This window comes from Bacillus rossius, chromosome 1 (genome assembly GCF_032445375.1).
Source record: "Bacillus rossius redtenbacheri isolate Brsri chromosome 1, Brsri_v3, whole genome shotgun sequence".
Taxonomy (NCBI): Eukaryota; Metazoa; Arthropoda; class Insecta; order Phasmatodea; family Bacillidae; genus Bacillus; species Bacillus rossius.
In genome coordinates this window covers 143668066-143695603 of record NC_086330.1, presented here as the reverse complement: position 1 = coordinate 143695603, position 27538 = coordinate 143668066, and the positions used below count along the sequence as shown (strand labels likewise).

Below are 27538 nucleotides of genomic sequence, written 5' to 3'. Positions count from 1 at the left end.
CAGAACCCCTCGAATCGAAACAATGACAGTAGGGTAATTTAGGTTATCCTCTCCCCCCCCCCCCCCCCCCCCCGCAAAAAAAGATCCCTTGTACTGAAACAAACACTAGCTGGATTATTATGTCAAAATATGAACAATTGGTGTTATTTATAGGCTCTACTAAATCAATTTTATGTTAAAAACTAGCGGATACGACAGGCGTTGTTCTGTTCATATGTTTTATATTCGAAAATAATTTTTTTTAAATAAAATATAAAGTAAAAATATATAAATTTAATTTATAAATATACGTTAAACTATAATTATTTTAAGTAATATATATTAATATTTTATAAATATTATCATTTATTTTACAAACATATGTTTTTATTTTCAAAGAGGCTTTCAATACGTCATAATTTTCATAGAATAAAATGAACTGACAATTTAAAATTGTAGGTTGAGTTGATTGTTATTGAAAGCACGTGTGTACATAATTAAAAGTAATGAAAAATCGTGTAAAATACTCACTTAAATACTGCACCTTACAAATTTTGCACAATGTATATTTTTTAATTACACATTAAAACGTACAATCAAATGAGAACTGACATTTTAAATTTGTAGGTTAAGTTGATAGGTATTGAATGCACGTTAATACGACATTAAAATTCACGAAAAATCACGTTAAATACTCACTTCAATACTGCACCTCACAAATTTGCACAATGTATATTTTTAATTACACTTTAAACGTAATTTTAATAAATATTAATATAATATTTTCAATAAGTGCGCAATTCTTATTTAATTTTAATGTATTAACAACACTAAGCTACGACACAAGTAACTGATATGCGAAAATGCATGAAAATAAAAACATTTCCTAGAATCCGATCGCATCACCAACTATTTGGTTTGAATGATATGCCAAAAAATATATATATATATATGTATTTTAAAACGCGATCGCAGCGCTGCCTACCGGATCCAATTGTGAACCTAAACCATCCAAAGAACAACAATACAAAAAATAAATAAACTAATAAAACATTTTCTGTTGGATTAAATTGTGACTCTAAACCATTCTTGAACCAACTTAATCACACACACAAAATTTCATAAAAATCGGTCCAGCCGTTCAGTCACACACGTACAGAAGAATTTTATATATATATATATATATTTGCACCTAAACATAAATTATCAAACTATATATATATTAAATTTACATATCTATTTATATATATTTATATACATCACCAAATTGCATTTAAATCATGAAATTAAACAACATTTAACCAAAACTTAATTCAAATCCGGAAAAAAACTGACAAAATCCAGCAAATAACTGGATTATTCCATACAACCTGTGATGTCAATTCAATAATTTCGTAATCAATTAATATATTTTTAAAAGATACTTTACTGTGCGTTAATTTGGCTAAACATAAGTAATAATAAAAATTCAGGTAAAACCACAACTTTGATGATGAATTTACCCGACGTCTGAAATTCTTTGAAGCTTTTTTTAAGGGGCTGTTTTTTTTATCGAAATGAGTGACTCCACTTTAATTGGGAGATAACATATTTCACACCATACAAAAACCTAAGGTCATACGTAGGTCTGAGTCGCTCCATGCTTGCAATCGTTGGTGGCTTTCATATGGGCTGGGTGTAGGTAGGCCGGAGGAGAATTATAAAGGGGGGGTGGGGGGCAGGAGAGTAGGAGAGGTGTAATATTCCAGACGGGAAGTTGTGGAGCGGAGAGAGAGTGAGAGAGAGAGTGGGAGAGGGGTGGGGGAGGCGGTGACCAGTACCGTCGAACGGACGCGTCGGGGCCCCGGACATAAAGCGTCGGGACAGTATCCGAGCCAGAACCTCGTCGGCCCGCCCGCAAGAGTCGAAGGCGCCCACCACTTCTCCTGTCCGTCGACCCAGCGCACCAGGTTCGTTGTCCGGAGGACCCACAGACCACGCATGAACTTCATGAGCCCAGGCTTCGGCTGCAGGTTCGTCACGAAATAACAAATTGGAAACGTATTACGTCTCGTGCTCCAACAACGCTGCTACACGCCTTCGAAGTTGGAGCTAATCAACTAGCATCTTGTAAAAAAAAAGTATAGAAATTTTCTTAAGATGGAACTCTTAAGGTCTTGTTAATGTTTTATTCACCAAAGTTCTGCAGCCACTACAACGACACGTCAAAAAAAGTTAGAAAATAATGTTTTTCCCTCCCCCTCCCCCAAATTATTTCATTAAAATCATTTCTCAACAGCATCAAGTCATGCATTATTGTAAAATTTAATGCAACATTATCCAAGAGATTAGTGTTCAAAATGAAATACTTTCACTATAGTTTGCAATAAAAAGGTAGGCATAGTTCATCTCCAGCTTCAAAGACATGTACCAGCCTTGGTAATAACTTTAGACCACAACGTATTGTTTTTATTTGTTTGTTTTTTTTCGTGCTGAACCTGCAGCGAGCGTTTGTCGATTAAATTCACATTTATTGTGTACACGGCCCAAACGGCGCAGTTGATATTTTTTGAGGCTTTAATTTAAGGGCTTATATGACAATGGAACTAACAAACACTTTCGTCATGGTGGATGCAGCTATGTTCATTGTTTTGGTAATAAAATTTAATTGAACTTTTTTTGCTCACGTTTCAATGCGGTAAGCGTGAAATTAAAATATGTTCTGCGTCGAATTAGTACTTTTCATGTATTATTTTGACGAAAACTTGGATCTGTTTAAGAGGTCCGACCAGCCAGGGGTGCATTTGTGTTGGTGAGGCTGGATGATAGGTGCTTCTGGCTCATTATTACTCTGGACTGGCGCGTAGTCTTCTCGTCTATAACATTTCAGCCTTAAAAATAACATATCGTGGTGGATAAATAAAGATAAATGTGTAATGCAAGTCCCTTGAATGCTTCCAAAAAACTGCATTGGATATTTAACACCTGAAATTTATTCTGAAAACACGTGGTTCAACTATTTTTACTCTCCAAAAATTTAGTTTAAAAACTGATTATGGACACAGAACTACTCATCCGCCCTCAAAGTTATCCTTAAATGTTTTTCGTAAACAGACCCCATTCAGATATCTCCAACAGTTTTTGAATTGCTTGTTTTTTCCTGAAGCTCTGCGCACCGTTGTGTGTGTGTTATGTGTTATGTGTGTGTGTGCCCGTATGGGCGGGGGCCTCGGGTGTCATTTATAAACAAGCGCACGTGTCGTTTATAACATCAGGCGATTTTGACGATTCTGAGGGCAAACATGCATTTTAATGTTAACCTGTCCCGAATTGTACCGCTATCAATTTTCTTTTCCTCTACGAAGCTTGTGGCGCAGTGGTAAAGCGCGGCACTCGAATTCCAAATGGCAAATCCAGCCATCCTGACTGGTTTTATCAAACTTGACAGCAAGCCAGGATCCACGACCCTTCAAATTCTCATCAATATTTTATCAAGCTGGAATTAAGGTGGTGTTATCCTAAATTATTTTCTTCTAATATTTAATGTTTTATATGAGTTTTAATAAATTTATAATACAAACATATTGTTATAAAAGGCTTTTCTAACAAATAAACTATTATTAAATGTTTTTATTCACTTAATGGCAAATAAGTCCTAGCATGAAATGTGTGGTAAAAAGTTGTGGAATAAAAGTTCATACGCAGCCTTTGTCTTTAAACACTTTATTTATCCATTATATCCTAAAATATTATGTTTAAATACGTAGGCTACACGAAAGGTTAATTTAAAAACTGTAGGCCACACGATTCCATGATTTCAATTCATTCTAGGTCTGACATAAAAATTTGCCTTTAGGTTCATAAAAGCCATTAAATAAATATTTGTTTAGTAAAAAAACATTTTTAAAAAATTAAATATGTTTATATTAGGAATTTATTTAAAAATCATGTTCAAAATACATGGAATATTATAAGTAAAATAATATATGATACTGTCCCCTTAGTTATCCCACGACAATTCAACTTGGCTTACTTAGTTTAGTGCAATCTTGCGAATGCCAGGTGTAAATCATAATAATCAAGTTCAAGCATGGAACACGATTTAATCACATTAGATTTGTCAAACATGCACAGCAAGTAAAATTCACGTAAATCTGCAAGCATACTGCAACCGAAAATGCTATGTGGGCAATTTTCTCCCGAAATTCCTTAATGCAAATCCTGTTATGTTTCCTTAGATACTTAAGGCCATTGCTGACTACTTCCCCAATTTTCTTCACGTCCATAGTGTCAGTTGTCTCTAACAACCGTTGTCAACAAGACTCAAAAATCTAAACCAACGAGAGTAATCACGTACTTAGTTCGGAGACACGAGATAAGTGCTGAAGAAGTGATTCGACATTTCTATCGTTACACTCAAAACATGGTAAAAAAAAACTGTTTCTCGTACGTTCGTGTGTAATGTTCACACAATCTCTTAGCAAAAGTTAACAAAAAAATCATCTCTTTTTCGTCTTACATTTTATTTTTAAAATAGGTTACTCTTAAAGTGTCATCATAAAATTTCTTAAGTGGATACTGTAATCCACAAAAAAATATTTTTTACTTTTGATTAACTTCCAGGGTATAAATTAACAAACAAATATCCAAATGGATAAAGTGAATTACGTTTCCATAAAAATTAGTCTAATATCACTGATATCACTGAGATAAATAAAGGTTGATTAATTAGTAATATATTACAGAGGGCTCCGAAACACATGGATTTCGAATAATCGCTCATAAGTATGGGTCATTCGCCGGAGTGTTTCGAAACCACGACCTTCGCAACATTAGCTTCACACGTTTGCTATCACTCATAACGATAGATCCTAGATGATTCTTAAGGAGGATTAGGCCTCACCGTTTTGCAATTCCAATTGTTTTGAAACCGCTTGAAATAAAGTTTCCGTGCTATTTTTTTTTTTTTGACATCGCATAGGACTTAGCTTTGGCTACTTGTTGTGACAATTGTAGTCGCTCGCGTGAAATAAGTAGTAATTACCTCTCAGTGCTTACCAACTGGAGCCTGTTAGTAAATATGTGGTCGCAATAAAGGTATAGACGGTCTGGGAGTTATTATTAATGCCTTGACATGCCAAACATTCGGATATATAGTCCAAAATTAGAATTATACCAAGATAGAAAAATCCATGATGGTGGAGCCTAATTCCAATAAAATAAACACCTTATAAGTATTCTGCATATGTGTGTGTATGTATAGGTGAGTGTGTAGGTATAGGTGTGTGGGTGTGAGAGTGGAGTGGATCTTGAGATTTAGTTTATGACGTGCACGATATTTCTAAGGCTTTCTCCCGACAGTCGGGGACACACACATAGAAATATTTTTGTACCTATATGGCGAAACCAATATTTAATTGCTCTAACAAAATATTTTGTTGGTCTAACCAAACTATTTAAGTGTATCAAAATTGATTTTGTAAGACCTAACGAAATATGAAGTTGAGTAGACGAAACCATTTTGTTAGGCTTACAAAAAAAATATGTTTGTTTGAACCAACTGCATGATTTTTTTTTTATCTTACACAAATAAGTACCTATACTGTCCAGGCAGATAAACCTTTCTCTCGGTGCAGACCAAACTAACCAGTGGTCAAGTACCCAACTCGGCCGTGCTCCGGTAGAAAGAACACACCCCAGCGGGTTTGTCCGCGGCTGATCTCGGGAAAGTCGTGGACAACCTATAGGATTTGATGAGACGGGAGAAAGGGTGGGGGGTGGCAAAAAAAGTGCAAGCGCCCCTCCCTTCGCGAGTTTCTTCATCCGCCACTGACGGGGTCCCATCTCGGTCGCGCCGGCCGCAAAGTTACGTAATGGGAGGCTGGGCGGTTCCGGAGTAAGGACCGTTCAACCAAGTCATTGAGAGAGAGAGGGGCAAGACGGGGGGTGTTGCGTCATATCTCTCTCCTTCTTTCTCCCGGGGCGACCCGTCGCCCGGTACCACTTTCTCCAGCCCTCGTGGACCACTTTCTCTCCTGCCCGGCACACTGACTGACTAACCCGGCGACGACGATACAGCGCGTGGCTCCACACTGCACATTTGTATTTCCAAGTGGAACAGAAATATTAATGTTAAATTACTGGTATTTATTATTAGTACATTAACTTAAAACCGGGTGTATCACTACAAAATAGCGTTCGCAGTAATACTGGGTTCTGATTCTTACCCTAGCATTTATGATTTGTGTTGTCCCGGTACCTACATAGTTAAACAATAGTTAAAACGTTCCCTGAATAGCTTTCCAGTATTAACAGCGCACATAATAAGCATGATAAAAAAATATAATTTACTATTCAGTTATCTTTTCCATGGTTTCAAAAAAATGCTTCAATGAAACATCAATTAAAATAATAATTTATGTGCCGATTTTCGTAAAAAATATTCATTAATATCTCGATATAAGTATTTCATTTTTGCTAACAAAACCAAAGCCATGTTTTTTTACAAAGTGACGATCTTTCTTGTAGTATTACAAACTATTTCTTTGCAACTGGTTTCCAAAGCAATCTCTTGTACAAGTAGGTACACTCAATGTTCTTTTCTGTGCAACAGCCGAGAGTATAGCGACCTGAGAGACGCGCGCACGTACTGGGGTGGTGACAGCGAACAAGCCCTAGAGTGTTTTTTTTTTTTACTTAGATCATGGTTCAAACTAGCGTTTAAATATTTACTTCATTTATTTAGTCAATTTTTCATGTGGTGAAGTCAAAACTTGCCGCCTTGCCCACCACTCAACCACAACTTACAAAATACAACACAGTCTAGACAAACAAACATATTACTAGCAAGTATAGGATAAATATAAAAAAATTCTGAACATATATAATATTCGTAATTATTTTGATGCATTGGAAAAAAGTATTTAAGAGAAAAAATTATATAAGAGACACTAAAACTAAACACTTATGTACAAAAATAAATAACAGTTAAAGTTAAAAATTACCTATTATATCAATATAGCCAACAGATTTTTCTAAAAAAATAATTGTTTTATTATTATATATTAATATATTTTTAATATATATTATATATTAATGAATAAACCGTTATTAAATTTTTATTACCATTAACAAACAAGTATTCTTAAGCAAAGACACGTATTTATAGAAGCAAAATAAATTATAATATAACATTGAAAAGTCTAAATATGGCTGTTCGGAAAAACGGCTATGCTGAATTAGTGACTTCACCGGATTATCGCACGTTAATTTAGTTGTAATGGGATTGCCAAGGAAAACTTAATATTCAGTGCTAAGGTATTCCATATAAGTTGTAATAAGCTGCGACGTAGAAAGATAAAAATTCATATATGTAAGTTTGAGGTATTCTTCAACAATGCGTTACGGAAATGTAATCGGCTATAAAACAGGAAAAAAACTATATTCTGAGAGTTCTGGCAGCCAAGGTCACAGCCGGTATCCACTCGAAGGAAAAAAAATCTTAGCTCTAGTGCCTCTATCGGTGCAGAGCCATAGAAAATGCTGGATTAAAAAACCTTTCACTGTACTCCCTTTAATGAGCTTTCCTAAATATAGAAGTGTTTTTTGTGTTAGTGAGACGGGATAAGTGCGACGATCGCTGTTACTTCTAGCGCGGTATCGCCTCTAAGCGCAAGGCTATGGGCTGGCGCGCAGTCTTCTCGTCGTGCATAGGGCTACTATGAGATTTGAGCGGTGACCATAACATTATTTTAAGAATAAATGAAGATAAAGATGTTATGTTAGTCCCTTGAGTGCTTTCAAGGATTTGTACCGGGAGTTTCATACCAAATATTATCCTGAAAACACGCGATTAATCAATTTTCACTCCCCTAAAAATTCAGTTAAAAAAACGAAATAAAGAAACTGATCCACCCTCAGCGTATTCGTAAATGCTTTTCGTAGACAGAAACCACGCGGATATCTTGAGCAGTTTTCAATTCGCGTCTGAAGCTCTGCACACCGTGTGTGTGCCCAGGTAGGAGAGGCCCTTAAGGTTTTTATTTTCATTCCATAATTTTTTTATCTGTGACAATTTCTTCAGACGTTCCATTAAATAAACATTTCATCTTGTGTGTTGAAACGATTGTTCTCACTAGATACATGTTAGCTGGAATTCTGCCATTTGTAAAAAGTCAGGCCAATATTCATGATTATAATTGTTGTTTAACTAATTGCGTCACCGTCACTCGTGAGGGGATACATTTCTGGGTTTCCGTACACGGTTATAAAGTACCTAATTGCTTCTATAATCTAATTTATAATCAATTTAGGTATAAGAATTTGCAATAAGTGAAAAAAAATAATAATATTGACTGTGAAGCCGAACCTTAATGACCACGGTGCACTATTAGAAATTCCGGTAACCTTACGGACTTTCCAAAGAATAATTCACATCAAATAAACTAAAATTCCTCTTAACTTCAGATAACCGGGGTCTTCATAGAAACAAAGCCATATTTCGTCTCCCGCGTTTTGTTTATTCGGCATAAGCAGGGTGATCTCACACGTGGAAGCAATGTGTGTGTTTTTGCAGTAGTCTTACCCAGTGTTTTATTGGTGCTTATATATACCAATGTTATTCTTGTAACTTAATACAATTACTTGGACATAAGGCATTGCATTTTTGAACTGTTTGACATGGTGAAAATTTATAAATGCAAAATAATAAATTTAAATGAAAACATACACCAGCGCAAAAAAAAAAAAGCCTAAATCAGCTGATGTCAAACAGATAAACCCAACGGTGAACCTAAACAAGGACGAAACTCATTCAAACTTAAATATCAGACAGCACAGAATTCCATGGAAGGAATTTAGTCATAAAAAAATAATGACAACACAAACGAACTCAGTTGATTAACAACGACGTGACAATGCTGTCTGATATTTAAGTTCGAATGTGTTCGCATGTTATGTCGTCATTGTGTTGTCCATAATACCTTTTTGGGCTCATCGTTGGGATTGTTTGTTCGACTTCAGCTTATTTAGGCATGTTTTCTGTGGGTTAATGTTTTCGATTGTATTCCTTATTTCGCAATGATGAATTTTTCCTTTGACAAACAATGCAAAACTGCAATAACGTATGTCCATGAAATTGTATTAAATCAAAATTCCCCATTGCATGAATCGTTTAAGAACGTATTTTTCTTGGGGATTGACGTTGAAAATAGACGAACAAAGTACCCGTAAACTTACGAAGACAGCGATTATTTCACGAAGATCCCTGGGTAGTTCGTGACAAGTGGAGAACTGTGAAGAGTGTGCCGGAGAAGAGGCGGAGCAGAGGCCTGCCGGGGTCTCGCCGCGTGGAGCCCCGACCCGCTCGGCATGCAGGGGCGACGCGACGCGACGCGACGCGACGCGAATGCAGGCGCTCGGGCGCCAGCGCGGACGCGCGTCACGCGGTGACGCACCGCGCCATCGCGGGCGTGCGCCGCGCCACGTAGGCACCCGTCCGACATCACAACAAACAAACCGACTTCGAAGTGGGAAGAATTTAGTAATTTCAGATACCTGAATCTTCGTAAAAAAAAAAAAAAACTACGGCCGAATCCCGAATGTCAGGTCGTGGTTTTCGTATGTACCGACATATTTGTTTTCAATGTTTGTCCCTAGAGAGCATCAGCATCGCTCTGCCTCATGAACATAAGTTCGATGTTCCATTACCTGCTAATGTTATTATGGTCCTTATCGACACAATAAATTATATTTTTTTACACACACGAAATGTATTTTTTTAAATTAAACATTAATATAATGCTAACCTAAATATATTTCTACATTTCGACATTTACATGAGAGCAAATGTATCATTGCGAAATAGTGTTCGCAGTAATACTGGGTTCGTATTATTACCCGGGCAATCATGCTTTGTGTTGTCCCAGTACCTCCAATAATGAAAGATATTTGGAAACCGTTCCCTAATAAATATTTCCAGTATTAACTGCGTACATAATAATTCACATATAGTCAAATTATTGAATACTAGCTGACCGACCCAGCTTCGCACGGCTATACTAATGGAAAAAAATTAAGCCACATCTCCCATTTACAGTAATGGTAAATTAAAAAAAAAATTCAGTGAAAATTTATTACAATGCTGTATAATGTACCGGAAAAGAAATGAATAGCACCGATGGTTTCCCGACTCGTGCACGCAACGTACAACTGATGTACCCGTACTTCGCTACGGCAGTCTACAGGCAGATCACTCTTGCGCCGCTCATTATACATGCCCCTCCTTGTGGGTACGCCACTGCCGCGCGATGCCCGTTGCCATGGAGACGCCGAAGGCATGAACAATGCAAAATCCTGTTCTCATGCAGACAAAGTACCCACTGTTGCCCGGTTTTAACCACCCATGGAATCTAATTTTCGGAAAATGTCATCCTGCGTAACATAAGGAACATTACTGTGAAGTTTCAAGTCCGTAAAATATATATACTTGAAAAAAAGGGCAGTAAAAAACTAATTAAACACAGAGAGAGGAAAAAAACAATAGTTTAGGTTTGCGATTTAAAGTGATAAAAAGTATTTAAATACTAATTGAACTCTTATGAGGGTACTGATTGCTTCGTTGTTAATATCACACGGGTGTTTTTTACTTGTATGGGGAAATTAAGAATGATAAGGCATCTAGTGCGTGGCAACAATGTTAATAGGCAATAGGAAATAAACTTCTAGTGCCTGCGGCATTGTCAACACACTCTTCGTACATGTACTGCATGTTGTATCTAACCCCCTCCAACGCATTTGATTCTAAATTGGACTTTTAGTAAGGATCCCTAATGTTATTTATAATATAATATAGCCTATAGCCTTCCTCGATAAATGTACTATCCAACACTGAAAGAATGTTTCAAATCGGACCAGTGGTTCCTGAGATTAGCGCGTTCAAACAAACAAACAAACAAACTCTTCATCTTTATAATATTAGTATAGATTAGATTACCTGTTCCATGTTTTGATAATATTATACTTGAATTAATTTCTTGGTAAACTGGTTACAAAGGAATGATCACAGAAAACAATATGGCGGCGATGACCTCTAGCCGGGAATGTGTTTTATTTAGCGGTCCTGGTAACAAGTATTGAAATAATAAACATGGCGCCTTGATCTCGAACAGGTTATGTTATCATTCCTGCAAAATAAAAAAAATACAAGTCCGAATGTGATTTTTTTAACTACCATAATTAAATCTTATTCTGATAAATGTCTGATGATAATGAGGTCAAAGACATACATATGCTTTCCAATCCAAAGGGTTGAGCTGTCATGGTTCAAATCACAGTGCTTCCAATGTATTTTGTAAAAAAAATTTAGTTTATTGTGTTCATAAGGACCGTAACAACATTAGCAGGTAATGGAACATCGACCTTATGTTAATAAGGCAGATCGATGCTGATGCTCTCTAGGAATAAAACATCAAAAACAAAAATCGGTATCCAAAAAGGCGGCCTCCAGCGGATCAGAAAAATCCTAGATGGCGGTCGTGTCGCCATTCAAGATAGCGGCCTCCAGCAGACGATACCAAGATGGTGGACATGTCAGAATCGGAAAAAGTGGCTGTGACATCAGATTCAGGATAGCGGACATGTTCTTAGAATTCAAGATGGCGACAGTAACGAAAATTGCAACATTAGAGGATTGGGGCGCTCGATATCAAGATGGCGGAATTCAAGATGGTGACAGGTCAAAGGTCAAGGTAAAGGTCAAGGTTCAAGGTTAAGTTCATTCAAGATGGCCGCCGTGACGTCAGGGTGGTTGGTCGCTAACCCCATCCTCAATACTCAGCCTGGAACCTGTGCCCGGAGCCCCTTTTATATACGACTAACGTTTAATGTCAACACTTTTAGTGTCAATTTATGTATAAAATACTACAATTTTTTTTCATTTTTATTTATTTACTCGTCTTATTGTTTTATTTTTACATGTATCGAAGTTAATGCACTAACCAACATTGTCTTACACTTAACCACAGGAAACAAAATTAATTACTTTAAATAATGAAAACAAATACTAAAATGGATAATATTTTAAATACCAAATTAAGAGAATAGTTCATACTAAAGTGACTAAATGAAAAAGAAATTAGTTTTTTTTATGTGGACCCATATCTTATTTTCTAGTTACTCAAAATTATTGTATGATTGTAAAAATCAAGATATACCAAACAAAACAAAGTATTAAAATATAAGACTCATGTAAATTGAAGTAAATTACATAAATATGACATCTAGATGTCTCCGACATACTGTGTTATTATTTTCCACAGTTTGTTTTATCATTGACTATGGTTCGGAGAGAGATGTTCTTCCATCCCCGACTGGGCCAATTATGATACTGTTTCTTTAATTCCGAACGTCCAAACCTCGTCATAAAAATAAGAGAATGTGAAATTTTTTGACAAAGTTATTGATGCGAATCGTTTTCCGAAACACATGTGTAGCTCGTAAGTAGGGACCGGACTGGTTCAATGACCACTAGGATGAACCCCAAAGTTCCAGGTACACTCGGTCAAATGTCACCCACTCATTGGCTGCTGTCTTGTGAGACGTCCCTCGCAGCAGCCTGTGATTAGATACAGCTTTGGTTGAGTGGGTAGTGACAGGTATTTTTAGCGAAAAATATTTTAACGCCAATTATACTGCAGCATGTTATGGCTACGCCAGCATTTTCTCTACCTTGAGATTGGCGGCCGTCTGCGAGGGAAGCCATTATTGCCTTCTCTAACCGAGTCAATCAGGACTCGTTATCTTCCACACGGAGTTACTGTGATTGGTGTTCTGACAGTAAATGCCCCTTATCATTGGCTTCTAGGCCTTCAGAATGTGCAAATGACATGTACTCCAATGAAAAAGTTCATTTAGAGTACGTACATTTGCAATCTAGGCTGTCACAAAAAAATAAACACGAATTTTTCAGGTCTCTTGTGTTAAGTGGTAAAGTGACCGCATTATAATTGGTTCGGGCCAACCCAAATTACCCTCCTTGTTTTTGACAGTCCAAGAATCATGTGGAATAAATGAAGGATTCTTCGTTGTTCTGGAAAACATTATTTTCATAGAAACTACACCATGTTATCAAGTCGTTGTTTTTGTTCTATTGTGGAAAGGGTAAACATAGAAGCTTGGAAGGAAGAAAAATAATTTTGCTTGGAAAATAACAATTTTTGAAGGTTTGGTTAACACTCCAAAATTATTCTAATGAGATTATCTACGAAGCAAATAAACTAAGCTCCTGTAAATTTACGAAGATGATAAACGTTTTACGATCATATCTGGAAGATTTTTAACCAATTTTATTTGTAAATGTATGGTAGAAATTTCTAACAGTTCATCTGTTGTACAAACATTAACACAAAGTTGTTGCAAGAATAAGATTTTTGTTCCACGGATATTAACTTTGCTGCGTGAAAGCACTGAAATTTCGCCATCTCTAATAATCCTTCTTCAAAATTGCCTCTTTTTTTAAGCAAGCCATGCTAATTAAGAGCGTTTCGTTTTAAATTGTCCTTTGCAGTTCTCGATGCAAGAGCCAACACCCACTAATGAAACTAAATGCATAAGACATTCTGAAGACATTCTTCCTCTGAAATGGTGTAGTTCATAAAGAGTCGCTCGCCATGTTTCAAAATGCGGTTGGGGTTCGTTAGTTTTATATTTAAAAAATTATAATTAGCTCTCGTGTGAGTTTAATAGCATTGCAAATTAAAAATTTCCCACATCATTGCTATAGACCTGCAAAATTCGCGGATTCATTCAGTTATAGGCTAGAATACAAACACATATACCTCTTAGATAATTTTGCTATTGGCTTACTGTTCATCTGGACGAATCTCAACCAGTTATAAACCCTCAACCAAAGAAGGATCGAATCACAGACAAACCAGCTGAGACGACTTACAAGTCAGCAGCCAATGAACTTGCGTTATTTTCCCGAGTGTACACGGGTATGTGCAGTCTATCCTGAAGGCCATCGAAACCGCGAATTTTGCAGGTCTCTACTCACTGCCTAATGGCTGGCAGCTCAAATTGGAACCGGACAGCTTCTGTTCTAAAGCATTTTAGGGTGGTAGTATCTTAGATTATTATGCTTCTATAAATTCATACTTTTGATCGAGAATTTAAAAAAATCATTAAATAAGCAAAGTGAATTTTTAAAACTGGTTTTATAAATTAAATAGCTGCTAAGTATTAAACAAATGGGCGTCTGAAACCAGGCTTCAGGCTAAGGATGAAGGATGGGGACAGCCATCATGCATTCTGAAGTCACAGCGGCCGTTTTTGATGACCTTCACCTTGACCTTGAAAAATTCCCAAAAATTAATCAAAATTTGCACAAAATTTAACAAAATCCGCCAAAATTTTCAGTTCTTGAAAAAAAAAACTCTTAAAATATTTTAAAAAATTAAAAAATACCTACCTATTTCGAGGAAACAATTCCCGTTTTTAAGGAAACTTTCCCCGTTTTATTCTCAAAAATTAAACAATTCGGAATTGGAAAAAAATTCAAAAGACTTTTACCTTAGAAAGCACCCAAATTTCCCCTTGAGGTTTAAATTTCCCTAAGAGACAGCCTCCAATAAGCCTCTGGTGGGTATGTTTGACATTGACCTTGCTCTTGACCGTAAAATTAAAATTATTTAATTTCTAACAAAAAATTTCCGAAAAAAAATTAAAAAAAAATTTAAAAAAATAGATTACTTCAATTTTTTAACTACTTAAATGATTTCGGTCCTCAGTAAAAAATAAAAAAATTTAAAATTTAAAAATCTAAATAAAAAAAATTAAAATTAGAAAAATCCTTACATCACACCCGCAATCTTGGATTCTGGATAGCTTCACTTTACGTAACTACTGCCATCTTGAAAATCCTTAAATATTAAGCTAAAAATTCGGGAAAAATTTTTAAATTTATAAAAAAAAATTTTAAAAAAACATAAAAATAATCCGCCATTTTGGATTATTACTTCATGGCTTTCATCTTGAAAATCCATAATAATTATCCAAAAATTCGGAAAAACTTAAAAATTTATAAAAAAAATGAATTAATAATACCTATTATAAAAAATTTAATGAAAAACGCACTTCCGTCATGGAGTCTTCAGTTCGAACCTGGTGAGGACAAAATTAAAATGACGACATATGGTTGGTCATATAAAAATTATTTTAGACATATTTTATAGATAATAATTAGGGTTTCGCAATACAACAGAACGGGTTTAATAGTAAACATTGTACGGAAATTAAAAAAATTTAAATTCCACCCCTTATTTTTTTTAACCCCTGCAATAATGGTTCGCCTAATCCAAAATTGTTTCCGACAAATGTTTTAGATTGCAAATTATAAGATTTACAAACAATTTGAACGGATTTGATAGTGTACTTAATGAGGCAGTTACGATTTTTTTTTTAATTCTACCTCTAATTTTTTCAACCCCTTCCAGCAATGGTTCATCTAATCAAAAAAATAATCTGACAAAAGTTTTTGATATAAATTATAAGATAAACACACAATTTGAACAAATTAGATGTTGTGCCTATGAAGTAGTTATGATTTTTTTTTTTGTCCTCCAATCCTTGCTTTTTCAAAACCTTGCTGTTATGTTTGGTCATATCAAAAACGTATTCAGACAAAAGACTTTGGTATTACTCCTGCGAGTTATAATACGTTCAAATGGATGTGATATTTTCCATATTATGGGAGTTACAGCGATTTTTCTGTTTTTGAAAAAACTTTCCCCATTTATACTCCTTTGGTCGGATATTGCCCATTAACGAACTTGGCCGAGATTTCCCACAACTAAATTTTATGTATCAGTTTTGAAGTGATTTGTAAAAAAAAATTGCAGCCATTAACGTGTCCGTAAAAATGTGTTTGATATGTATAGATATACCTATACCTATAAACTTTTGAGTTGACGATAGTTTTGGGTTCTACGGACAATGAAACTAAAAAACTATATAACATTTTTTCCAGAAGCACCATGGTAACAGCTACAATAGGTAGTATTTCTTTTAAATATAATTTGTCGTCGAAACATTCATTCGTACAGATTCTGCATTTGAGTGTTCCCAAAAGCGAATTCACTACTGGACGTTAATAATCGGCCTGAATATAGCCAAGCAGTGTTAAAAATTATGATAAGAGGACAAGTTAGCAACCGAAATACGCTTTATTATTTTAAACTGTTTTCAAGATATAAAATTTCTTTTTAAATTAAATTATGTAGAAGTTGCTTCCGTTAAGGTAGTCAAATATTTCCAAAGATCATTACACTGTGTCTAATTACAGTAATTTGAGAGATGAAGTTGTATTCTTTAACGAATCCAAAATTTGAAAATTATAATATAGAAAATCTCCATTGCCTGAAAGCTTATGAAACCAATGGCGTTTTTTGTATCTCCTTCTCAGTGGTGTAACTGCAGTTGTGAGGCAGGATAATAAGTGCGACGCTCGCTGGTGCTTCAAGCGCGGTATCGCCTCTAAGGCCCGAGGCTGTAGATTGGCACGCAGTCTTATCGTCGTGCGTAGGACAACTATGAGATTCGAGCGATAACCTTAACATCATATTGCGACGAAGAACTGAAGATAAAGCTGTAATGCAAGTCCCCTGAGTGCATTGAGGAATCTGTAACAGGTGTTTCATGTTTAATGATTATGCTGAAAACTTGCGTTTTAGACATTACCACATACTTACAGTTTCATAACGAATCCCGTCCTCAGCACTTTTTTAAATGTATTGTGTTTTTTTTTTATGAAGATTGACACCATGTGTGTGCCCCTGAGAGGAAGAAACTGCATATCGAAAAAAATAATTTGGCATTAAACGTTTATCCTACGTCTCTGATAATCGTCATCACGCCACTGAACCATCCTTCCTCCAAGGAGCTGTTGGCAATGGAGCCTGTGCGTGCACTGCGCAGCGCTCGGAGGAGACGCGCGTGCTGTCAGCCTCGAGGACAGGAAAGGAAGGCGCACTAGACGGCACAGACGCAAGTACGTCGAGTGCTCGGCTGGAAGCTCCGCCGTTCAGCGGGACAGCAAACACACTCATTCACTCGCCTCGAGTCAGACGCCTGAAAAAAAAACCGCGATTGTGCGTCTTTGCTGATGTAGATATAAAAGTTAGGTTGGAGTATGTGTCTTACACAGAGGGAATTTTCACCAAAGTTCCTTTTTTAATTACTTTTTTTTGTGAAGGCTGATTTTTGTCTGTTTTGGTGATTATAATTAAATTGAATGTTTACAAGTTTAGTTCAACTATACTAATAATATGTTAAATAGTCGTTAAAACATAAAAATTCACGCAAAAACTGGTTCTTTTTTTTTTTTTTTTTTTTTTTTTTTAGTTTTGAGGGAGGATAGGTTTTTACACATCTATGTGTTCGTAACGAAATTGAAAGGTTATTTAGATTTATTCAGTTATATATATTTAACCGAAAATCGTTTTTAACATATTAAATTCTAACAAAAGTTTTTTATTTCTTAAATTGTTTTAGGATAGTTTAAATGCTTGTTCAGTTGACCTTTTTTTAAAAATGAAAGGCTGTTTCCGTTACGTTGGGGACATTTAAATGAATTAAATATCGCAAAATGTTGTTTTGTTTTTATTCTTACCATTAATAGTAATATCTCTCAACCATTGTGCACCTAAATCATATATTATGTTATTTTTTTCCTTAACCGAACTAAAACTAAGTGTATTTTGTTAAAAGGGCTTGAGTTATGGAGGGACCTAGGTGCGTCTGAGGCCGAATCCTAAACGCCTAGTCATGCAGTGAGAGGCTCACGTGCATCGTGTGCTTTTTTCGGGTATTGGCCAGACATGTCATCGATTGAAACCCTATCTTTAAAACTAGACTAAAACTAGTTAAGTGGGGCACAGGTAAAACCTGCATAGACACACTGGGCACATACATGCGGGATGAAAGGGCATGCATTAATAGCCCAGGAGTATACAGGATACAGAGGATAGCATGAATGAAGAGTTGGATAGAGTAGAAAAGAGTTTACTATGCGGGGGGTTGGGAACTTGGACGCGTAATCGGCTTTCATACAATTATCCATTGCTGGATTTATGACCAGGGCCGCTTACACCCCTAGTGGTGAGTGGCTACACTGCCAGCCAGCACATAGAACTAGAGAAGATAGAAAAGCAGATAAACTTACATACTAGACACTTGATTAGTCAGTTTCTATGATATGCACAATTCACAGCCGAAACGTGGGCACACATCGCTTGAAAATATACGTAATATAATATTCTAAAACTGTATTTCTTTTGTATTTTGTTATGTTTTTGTTTGGTTTTTATTAATTTTATAACTTTTCTTAAGCGCTATTACTTACTAACTAGGACTTAGATACTAAAATACATTACTTTAATTACAAATATAATAATAGTTACAGAGGAACTGTCGGCATATAAAAATCACAGTCGAATGGAGGAACAAGAGTACGTATTTAATTTAAAGAGTTTTTAGCTTGCAATTCAAAATCCCACGCCTTTCACAAACACAACAGGCACTGGAGGTGAGGCCCATCGGACACTGGAGTCAGCCCTGACACGACAGGCAGAGAACCCCCGGGGGCCGATCATACACCATTGTGAATGAGCAGTTTGATAAGTTAACGTGCTTGCTGCAGGACGCAATGTACAAGTCAATGTTAATGCCCGCAGTGGTGGAACTGGGGTCTGATCTCGGATTTTACGCAGCGCTTTGAGTGGCCAGACAAGTCGGCCAACCACGGCGCGTCTACGGAGGTCACTGTTGAATAAGCGCAATCGGAATTGAAGAGAATAAATAAGAGTATTTATGCTTATTTACACAATTATAATAAGTTTTCTGAGCAGTTCTGGTGTAATAATAATCCTACAGAAGTTCGAGTTTAAACTGCATGACCCTGACGGGACAAACAGGTGAATCTGCCGCGATAGGAATGTCCCTATTCTGTACAAGCTTTTACCCGCTGCTTCCATCGCGCAATCAGAGTATTGCTAAGATCTTACCAGTAGTACCTATATAATAGCAGGTCCGGAAACAGGAGTCGGAGTGACGTGTTGGTGTCGTTGTCCGCCATCTTGGATTGTGACTTCACGGCGGCCATCTTGGATGACGTTGACCTTGACTTTCAAAATTCGCTGAATATTGCCAACAATTTCTCAAAATTTTCCCAAAATGCGCTAAAATCCACCAAAAATTTCCATTTTTTTTTTAACATTCCGCCAAAATATCTCCAAAAAAAAAAAAAAGGAAAAATAAATATTTCCTATTTCTAGGTGAAAAAACACGCAAAAAAATTTTGAAAATTTGAAAATTTATAAATCTATAAAGTCTTTTGAAATGTCCTCAAAGCGGCTTAAATTTTCCATGGGGAAGCCGCCCTATGCCGCTCGGTAAATGACCTCGCCTATTAGGATGTCACGGCCCCTGTCTTGAATTATGACGTAACCGTTGCATTTATCCTTACGGTCACCACTGGCACTGTGTACGTTATTACTGGTTTCATTAGCGCGTTATAAATTACTACACCGTTTTTAACAGAGTTACCTAATCGTCTACTCATGACGGGGTAAAGGTTCATGAGCCTGCTGAAAACTGTTTTTCTTTCGCGTTTATGTGATTGTGGCATAGTAGTTTCCTGTTCATATGCACGCCAAGATATTTAACAAACATTTTTTTGATGAATTTTGTAATTGTAAAGTGTTAGTCGTAGCCAATCTTTGAGGAGCTGCAGATGTTTACGCGCAAATATTGTAGCTTCTGATTTAGTAGGATCAAACTCAATACGCCATTTTGTGCACCACTCTTATATTGATTTTAATGCATTTTTCTATCTACCTGCTGCGAGATCTAAAATACAACATCTGCTAAACAATACCGTATTGTCTGCGTAGCAGCCAAACTGGACTGATCTGTGTGCGGGCTTAGGCATATCATGAATATAAATATTGAATAAAACCGGCCCTATTATGCTGCACTGTGAAACTCCTGCTTTAATTATTTTTAAATCAGAGTGTGACACTTCGGTCGTGACTAAACGTTTGATTGTCTAAATACAAGGACAATAATTTAATAAAACAATCGGGGAATCAAGTTTGATATAATTTTGTAAATAAAACCACCATGAAATACTATGTATGACAAAGTCTTTTTGTGAGAGCACATTGGGTTTTCACAGCTTCAAAACCCACCATGGGTTTAAAAACTGCTCGAGATATCATAATGGTGTCTGTTTACGAAAATCATTTAGGCTATGTTGAATGCACATGAAGAATTCTGTTGCCTGATTTAGTTTTAATTTTTTTTAGAAGAGTGAAAATGTCTTATATTTAGGCATGAAATTTGCAGTAGAGATTCTTGAAAGCACTGAAGGGACTGGCATTACAACTTAATCTTTATTTATCCTATATATAATGTTACGGTTACCGCTCAAATCTCATAGATGTCCTATGCACGACGAGAAGCCTGTGCACCAGTTCAGAGGCGACACCGCCCTAGAAGCACCAGTGAGCGTCGCACTTATCATCCCGCCTCACAGACACGCATACACCTCTGACTAGGCGGGTCCCTGAAGTCCCAAAACTGGACCTTATTGCAGATCCCATAGTCATTCTGAACGCAACATGGCATTCTTAGTAGGAAAAGGGGTGAGAATACCGGCCGACAGAGCCCACACGACTGACTACCAACTTAAAAAATATACATTTTGCAAGTTTAGAAAAAAATTATTCCAGCTAATACCGCCACCCATCAGATTTCCGTGCTCTTGGCTTTTGACAAGACTAGATAACCGTCCCGAAAAACAAACGATGTTTATTTTTCGACGAAGTGAATTGGGTTTGAGGGGGGAGAAATAGGCCTATAATCCTCGAGAACTGATCTTCTTACCCCACCCCCCTTTCCCACCTAAAAAAACAGCAGCAGTCCAAATAATTAACTGATTGATCCCCAACCTTGGGAGTGGTGTGCCTCAATATCATCCTAGTCGGACGGTTGCTGGAAAAGTAGTGGTTAAAAAGGGGGTGGCGTTGTTGTGCGAGCTTAAGGGCCGAATTCAGAGAGCTCTTTCGACGGTTATCCACACACCAAAAGGCTTTTCCATTGAAACTGCTCTGCAGAGACGTTTTTCAGTGGTTGGTTGACTGCTGGATAAGGAGAGCTAACCACTTGAAAGTGAATGTGGTCTGAAGCTCATTCGAATGCCTGTTCAGTTGAAAATCGGCGGAGCAGTTGATGGTTTTAATATATAATTCCCACATAAAAACGTGTTCATGTATGTTTGTAATTGTTTAAAACATTTTTGTCATATGGCAGATATGTAAAATATGTTTTGGAATTAAATATGCGTTTTTAAAGAAATCGTTTCGCCCGCAAATTGTGCATCAGACACGTGTTTTGTAGCGATGGCAGAAGATATGGATGAATTTCCAAATCACATTGACGAGGTTTTTGAATTTTTTGATGATCTTAAAAATGAAAATCCAGTTCCGCGAAGGTATATAAGAAATTTAGCAGACCCGTTTGATTTTTGTCGGGATCAAGAGTTCGAAACACAATTTTTTTTTTTCTCTATAATAAACTGCATCTGTTTTTTTTTGTTTTGTTTTTGATTACGGTTTTGTGCTTTCTCACGAGATCAAAAATAATCGCTTTTTCATCTGGAGAAAACACTATAATTTTAGGCAACGTATCCATCTTAAGAAAATTTATCAACCTCGTGTAGGGTTACCAGACGTCCGGCAAAAGGAGGACATGTCCTCCTTTTTATGTATTTTTTTGCGTCCGGCCGGATTTTCCTTAATGCTCCAAAATGTCCGGCTTTTTTATAAAGTGAGATAATTCCTGCAGTTACACTCTGGGCAAAGCGCGCGCTGTCCGCAGAGTCATCCCACTAGTAAGTAGTACTATGACAGCTTGACAGGTAGCAGCACATGCAGAAGCACGTGTTTTTAATATGCTGTATATGCGTAGTTTGTTTGATTCTTTATACTGAAACTGTATTAAATGCCAAAACATTGTAAATATATCGTACTCCATTGTAATTAATTCATGGCTTTTTTAAAATATATATATATATTGTCCTCCTTTTTAGTGAAATGTCCTCCTTTTGCGAGATGAATGTCGTCTTTTTTTATTATCAGTGTCTGGTAACCCTAACCTCGTGTCCAATCCAAACAAAATATTATTTTCAGCGGGAGAGCAAACAAAAGACAATCGAAATGAAATAGGGCGCTTTTCCACACATACTCCAAGTAATTGATCTAAGAAAATTTTTGTGCCATGTTGCCAGATCTTCACTGAAAGTGGATGGGAACAAGCTTTCAGCTGGCAGTCATTCGAAAGGCGTTTTTGAAGTATGAGAGGTGGAGAGTCTGCCAGATGAATGAGAGTTGGATGCGCTTTCGAAGGTCAACTCTGAATTCGGGCCTAAACGAGCTGATTCCATTCGCGCAAGGGAAGACACGTCAACGGCTTTCTTCTTCCCCTTTCACAACAACCCCACGTCAAGGGCGCCCATATGATAATTTGTAGGGGGGGGCCAGACTTAGGGGTATGAAGTATTTTTAATATTTTGGAAGACAACTGCGGCTTGTTACTAGCCATAAAATAGTTCCAGTTCTGACCCTATTAAAATTTTTTGTCCTGTTACTAAAATACTAGACTACAGTACTCATTCGCCATAAAAAATCTATATTGGCTTTTTTATTAATTAATTATTAACTATTTAATTGAAACAAATGAATTTTTAGCAACAAAAATGCAGGAATACAGTCCTTATACTTTTACAGCGTCTCGGGTACACGGATATCAAGAATACAGTCCTTCAACTAATTGCTCTCTTTACCCATAAATAAATGTCGCGTACAAATTAAATTAAAATAATTATAAAGTTTAAAAAATGTTGGTCAAAAGATTCAACTTTGGGAGAGAAGCGATTTAAATATGTTATCACAGTCAGAAAACAGTTGTTTTTAAATGTAAGACCTGAACTACGCTTATAATTATAGTCAAAAATTGTTTCACAATTAAATGTATATTACTATGTTTCGATATGAATCATAATTGCTTATCATTTAGAATTAGCACAGATGGATTCAGTAGTCGAGGACTATAAGTTTATTTAGTGATAGAAAAGCGCAGAAAAAATTAGTTTATTATTTAACTAGACAATTTAACCAAACAGTATTTAGAGGTTAAGGAATTAAGTGACACCAAAACCAATGAAAATAATCGAAAATTTCTAAATGCTGACATAACTCATATATCAGCTTTCCACAGAAGAGTTTAGTTCGGCGCAATTAATCCACACAAAACAACTGGACACTATGTCGACGCATATTTTAAGAATATAAGAAGATCCACGTCGCAGTATAATTTTTTTTTTCGTGTCGTGTGGTGCGGGCCCCCATTTGTGGTGCGGGCCCATAGGCTACAGCCTAGATAGCCTGCGCGTAAATACGGCCCTGATAAACCCTTAAATAACATGTTCAGTACTTAACTTCAGAATTAAGAGTACATTAGAACCTCGATTTTACGGAGCCCGGACTCAACGAAGCCGCGATTTTACGAATACATTTTTCAGGAACCATCTAAAATTCGGAAAATTTGACACCAAAATATATTTAATAAAAAATTAAAAAAACACAATGAAAACATATAAAAATATTAATTTTAATGCACAGCGTATTCATATTTTTAAGCTAATACTACATCCATTTACCGTTAGTGAATATTGTATACGTTATTGCGTCATCAAACTCAAAATCGAAAAGAAAAAAATGGACTAGGTACACTATTTGTCGCAAAGTTCGAAATTTCTTCGATTGAAAAATTATGTCAAGGCTGTAAAAATATTAATTTTACCGCAAATGAACTATACTCAACATTCCTTACCCATTCCAACATTTCCAGCTCGTGAGCATAGCAACTGAGCTTCAAACCTTGTGAAGCGTGAGAGAAAGAAACGATATTGAGTACCTAGCTACTTCCTCTCCTTTCCGCTAATATCCAGCAACCCATGCCATTAGGCATTATCTTGACATGTGTCGCATTCATTACCTTCGCTGCATCGGTTTCCCAGTAAAAAACGCTCAAAAATGGTATAAGTGACGCAGCAAGTAGACGTGACGAGCGGGTTTTTAACTAAGCTTTTTTTAACTTACTATACAAACAAATAATTCCCTATGGCTATCACAAATTCAAGGGCTTCTCGCACTAAAATGTACTGTGTTTTTAATGGATGTCTGTCGTTACAGAGCAGCGTTTTTCTTCACCAAATAAGCCTATGATTAGAGACCGTAAATATTCGTGGATTCCTTTCAAGACAGGCTGGAATCCAAACTCGTTTAGCTTAATGCTGCGTCAGTGATTGGACCGCAATTTACCTGAAGGACTCTGAGCCAATGGCAAACACTCAACAAAAGAAGTATCGAATCATAATAATCGCAATAAACAGGTGTCCCGAGTCGGTAGCCAATAGCCAGGTGATATTTGCCCGAGTACATAGAGAATCGTGGAGTATATCCTAGTGGTCATTGAAACCGCGAATTTTTCCAATCCCTACCTATGATCACTTTTATGAAACAATACAGGTGTACACTGAACTGTGTGCTTGTTCTCCTCGATTATGTTACTAAAAGTGCGTTCATTAATATTTTTCAAGCCGATCTGTTAAAGATTAACTGATAAATATGATAAGGTGAAGTCCATAAAAATGCAAGGCAGGGAATTCTTCCAGCTCATCAACCCTACCCTGGATAGTCTCGTCTGTGTTCAGTCGTCTCTGGCAAGGAGTGGACAAGTTTGCAAACTCAAATATAAATTTATTTTAGTAGCACGCGTCTTACGAAAAGGAAAGATATCCAAGAAAGGCATGTCGGACAACCTACTGTCACCACACAAAAGTTAACATGATGCAATGCGTGGTGCAACTGTGTTTAGTCGCTGTGATGTCACTTTTATATCACTCGTGCAATGAGGCAAGTTGTGGAATGCTAAAAAAAATAAGGGGAACGCAGGGGAGGGTAGAGGGCAGACGGCAGTCATTGTTTTTACTATTTTATATTATATATATATTCCGTTCAATAAATTATAACATGTATCTTCACGGGGTGGGGTGTTTAAAATTTTATGAAGATAACGATTTTACGAATGCAATCCAAGCGACCGTGAGCGTACGTAAAATCGAGATTCCAGTGTAAATTGCTTCCGAGTCTACTGAAGGTAGCGGAATCCTTATCCCTTTAAACACTTTTGAAGGGGAAAAAGTGGTTTTCCTCTAAATTCAAAATTCCAACATAAATTTTACGTTGTAGACTTTTCTGAACAATAATTCTTATTTGAGTAACTTTAAAGGTGTTAGCTTACCTTAAAAATTGTGAATATTCTGAGCGGATGTGACGAATGAGGAAAACTAAGAAACACTACATAATAACAATGGTTTTTATCTTTACACTTTTCACTGATTTATTTACACTTAAGTTATCTTTACTGACTGAATACACTAAACTAAATCTAGACCAGATGCATAAAACTGTAGACCTAAAGACTATTGAAAAATCTCTGTTTTGAGATGTTATTTGTGAAAATACACATTATTATGACGAAAAAGTAGCAAAACATTTTGCCGTCTACAAGTACATGTCAACTGTCGCGTCGTCTAACTCTGACTTGTCTAAATCTGTTGCGTTGTGTTATCGAGTGAGCTTGGGCAGGATTACGAAGGGGAATGACTCGCCACGGGCGTTGCGCTTGAACAGCGTTTTCTCCCTGTTCACAACACCTTATATCGCAGCAGCAGAAACTAATGCTTCAACTAACATAAAAAATGAAGTAGACATGTAAAAAACGATATACAATAATATCTTCGTGTTGAACCACTTCTACATAATACCGAATTTAAATAATTTTCTTTAAAGTAAAACACCTGACTACACTATATTTTTTTTCCTTCCCTGAAAGCTAGGGGGGGGCCACGGCCCCCCCCTGCCCCCGGGTATGGGCGCCCTTGCCCCACGTCGCCTGTAATTATTTTCTTCGCTCTAGCTCCGTGGTACACGACTTTCCCTTGTCACCTGGATGAAACCATGGAGAAGTAGAAGGAGTGGATATGTTCAATTTTTACCATTATATTGGACATATGTCATTGCTGGTTAAACTCTATGTAAAGAGAATATTTTTAATCAATCATACTCATTGCAATAATTATTAAGATAACGTATTTATAATTAAGTTAAATGCTAATTCCTTGCTGACATGTTGGTACCAACTTTGTTTTATAAGATGCACATCATGAGGACATTTTGATGTGTTAACATCTTAGCTCTCTGCTCGTAAACATGGAATGGATGTCGATGAAGGTAAATGTGTAGTAACATAAATAATATAATAAAATAACATAAATATATAGTTACATTCGTAAACATTAGGGTACATACCAAACGTATTGTTGTGTCAAATGACACTTTATTATAGTGAAACTACCCCGGAATATATTTGGTAAACTAAAAAGTCATAGTAAAAAATAATCTCAAGTTTCAAAACACCTAAAAAAAACTGGCATTACATTGAGTATAATACATATGCTCATTGCAGTATGTCAACGGGATCGGTAGCATAACTGTAGGGCACACGCTTTTTAACCTTTAAGGATGTGGTTCAAATTTTGTCAGTGATTTTTTTTTCTAACTTTTTTTAATAATAATATATGTAATAGTAATATTGAATCGATCAATAATGTTAAGGTTTTGTTTGTAGTTAATATTTACAGACTTATATGAGTCGTTTAATCATATACAAATATACATATACTTAGTGTTATTATGTTTTTTTAAAATATTTCTGTTAATATTTTAGTAATTCCATAGAAGTATAACTTCTAACACGTGCGGAAAATGTATTTTATTAACTTTTTAGTTAATTTCAACAAGATGGGAAGTATTTTAATAAAATTCCTTGCCGAAGATCAGGTCTAAAGCCGGTGTTGAGGATATTTTTCAAGTCTGTTTCGTTTTTATCGGAGTCGTTTCTATTTTTTAAATTTTCCGCTTGTTTCGTGGTGCCATTTGCGGGTGATGGCGGCAAGCAACGTTTACGATTCAGGCAGCGAATTCTAGCGGCGGACGCAGAATGTAAGCGTGTGACTCGCGTCTAGAAATTTTTGTATCTACTTGGAAAGCGTATACTTTATTGATCAGTATATTTATCACGCTCGGCATTATTTAAAAAAAAATCTACTTTAAATTTTTTGTCTGAGTTTTGTATTATAATTTTATTTTGCAACATGAACAGCATTATAACACATGGATTTGCTCATTACCGATATTAGATGTTTACACATCACTGGCGAGTACGGAAGGCTCACTTATTTACGATTTTTCCTAGCAAGTTATTTTCTAGCTATTAAAAAGAACTTCTAGCGTAAATCTTTATACATCTGCGGTTGTTTTTACTAACCAGAGTGGCTTCAAATTCAAGAACAGAAACCCACTCCATGGATAAATATCTCCATTAGTCAAACATGCCGCTT

General features: G+C 36.3%; 1 protein-coding gene across 2 annotated transcripts in view; it reads left to right on the top strand.

The window, feature by feature from the left end:
* The first annotated feature begins 1829 nt into the window (after positions 1-1829).
* The window catches only part of LOC134546244 (alpha-tocopherol transfer protein-like), an 85084-nt gene continuing 59375 nt past the window's right edge, over positions 1830-27538 (top strand). Inside the window, exon 1 of one of the 2 annotated variants that reach the window (XM_063388927.1) lies at positions 1830-1928. The gene's annotated coding sequence lies outside the window, so the exon portion shown is untranslated. Of the gene's footprint in view, positions 1992-27538 lie in introns of both variants that reach the window. The other variant, XM_063388930.1, reaches the window with a different exon arrangement.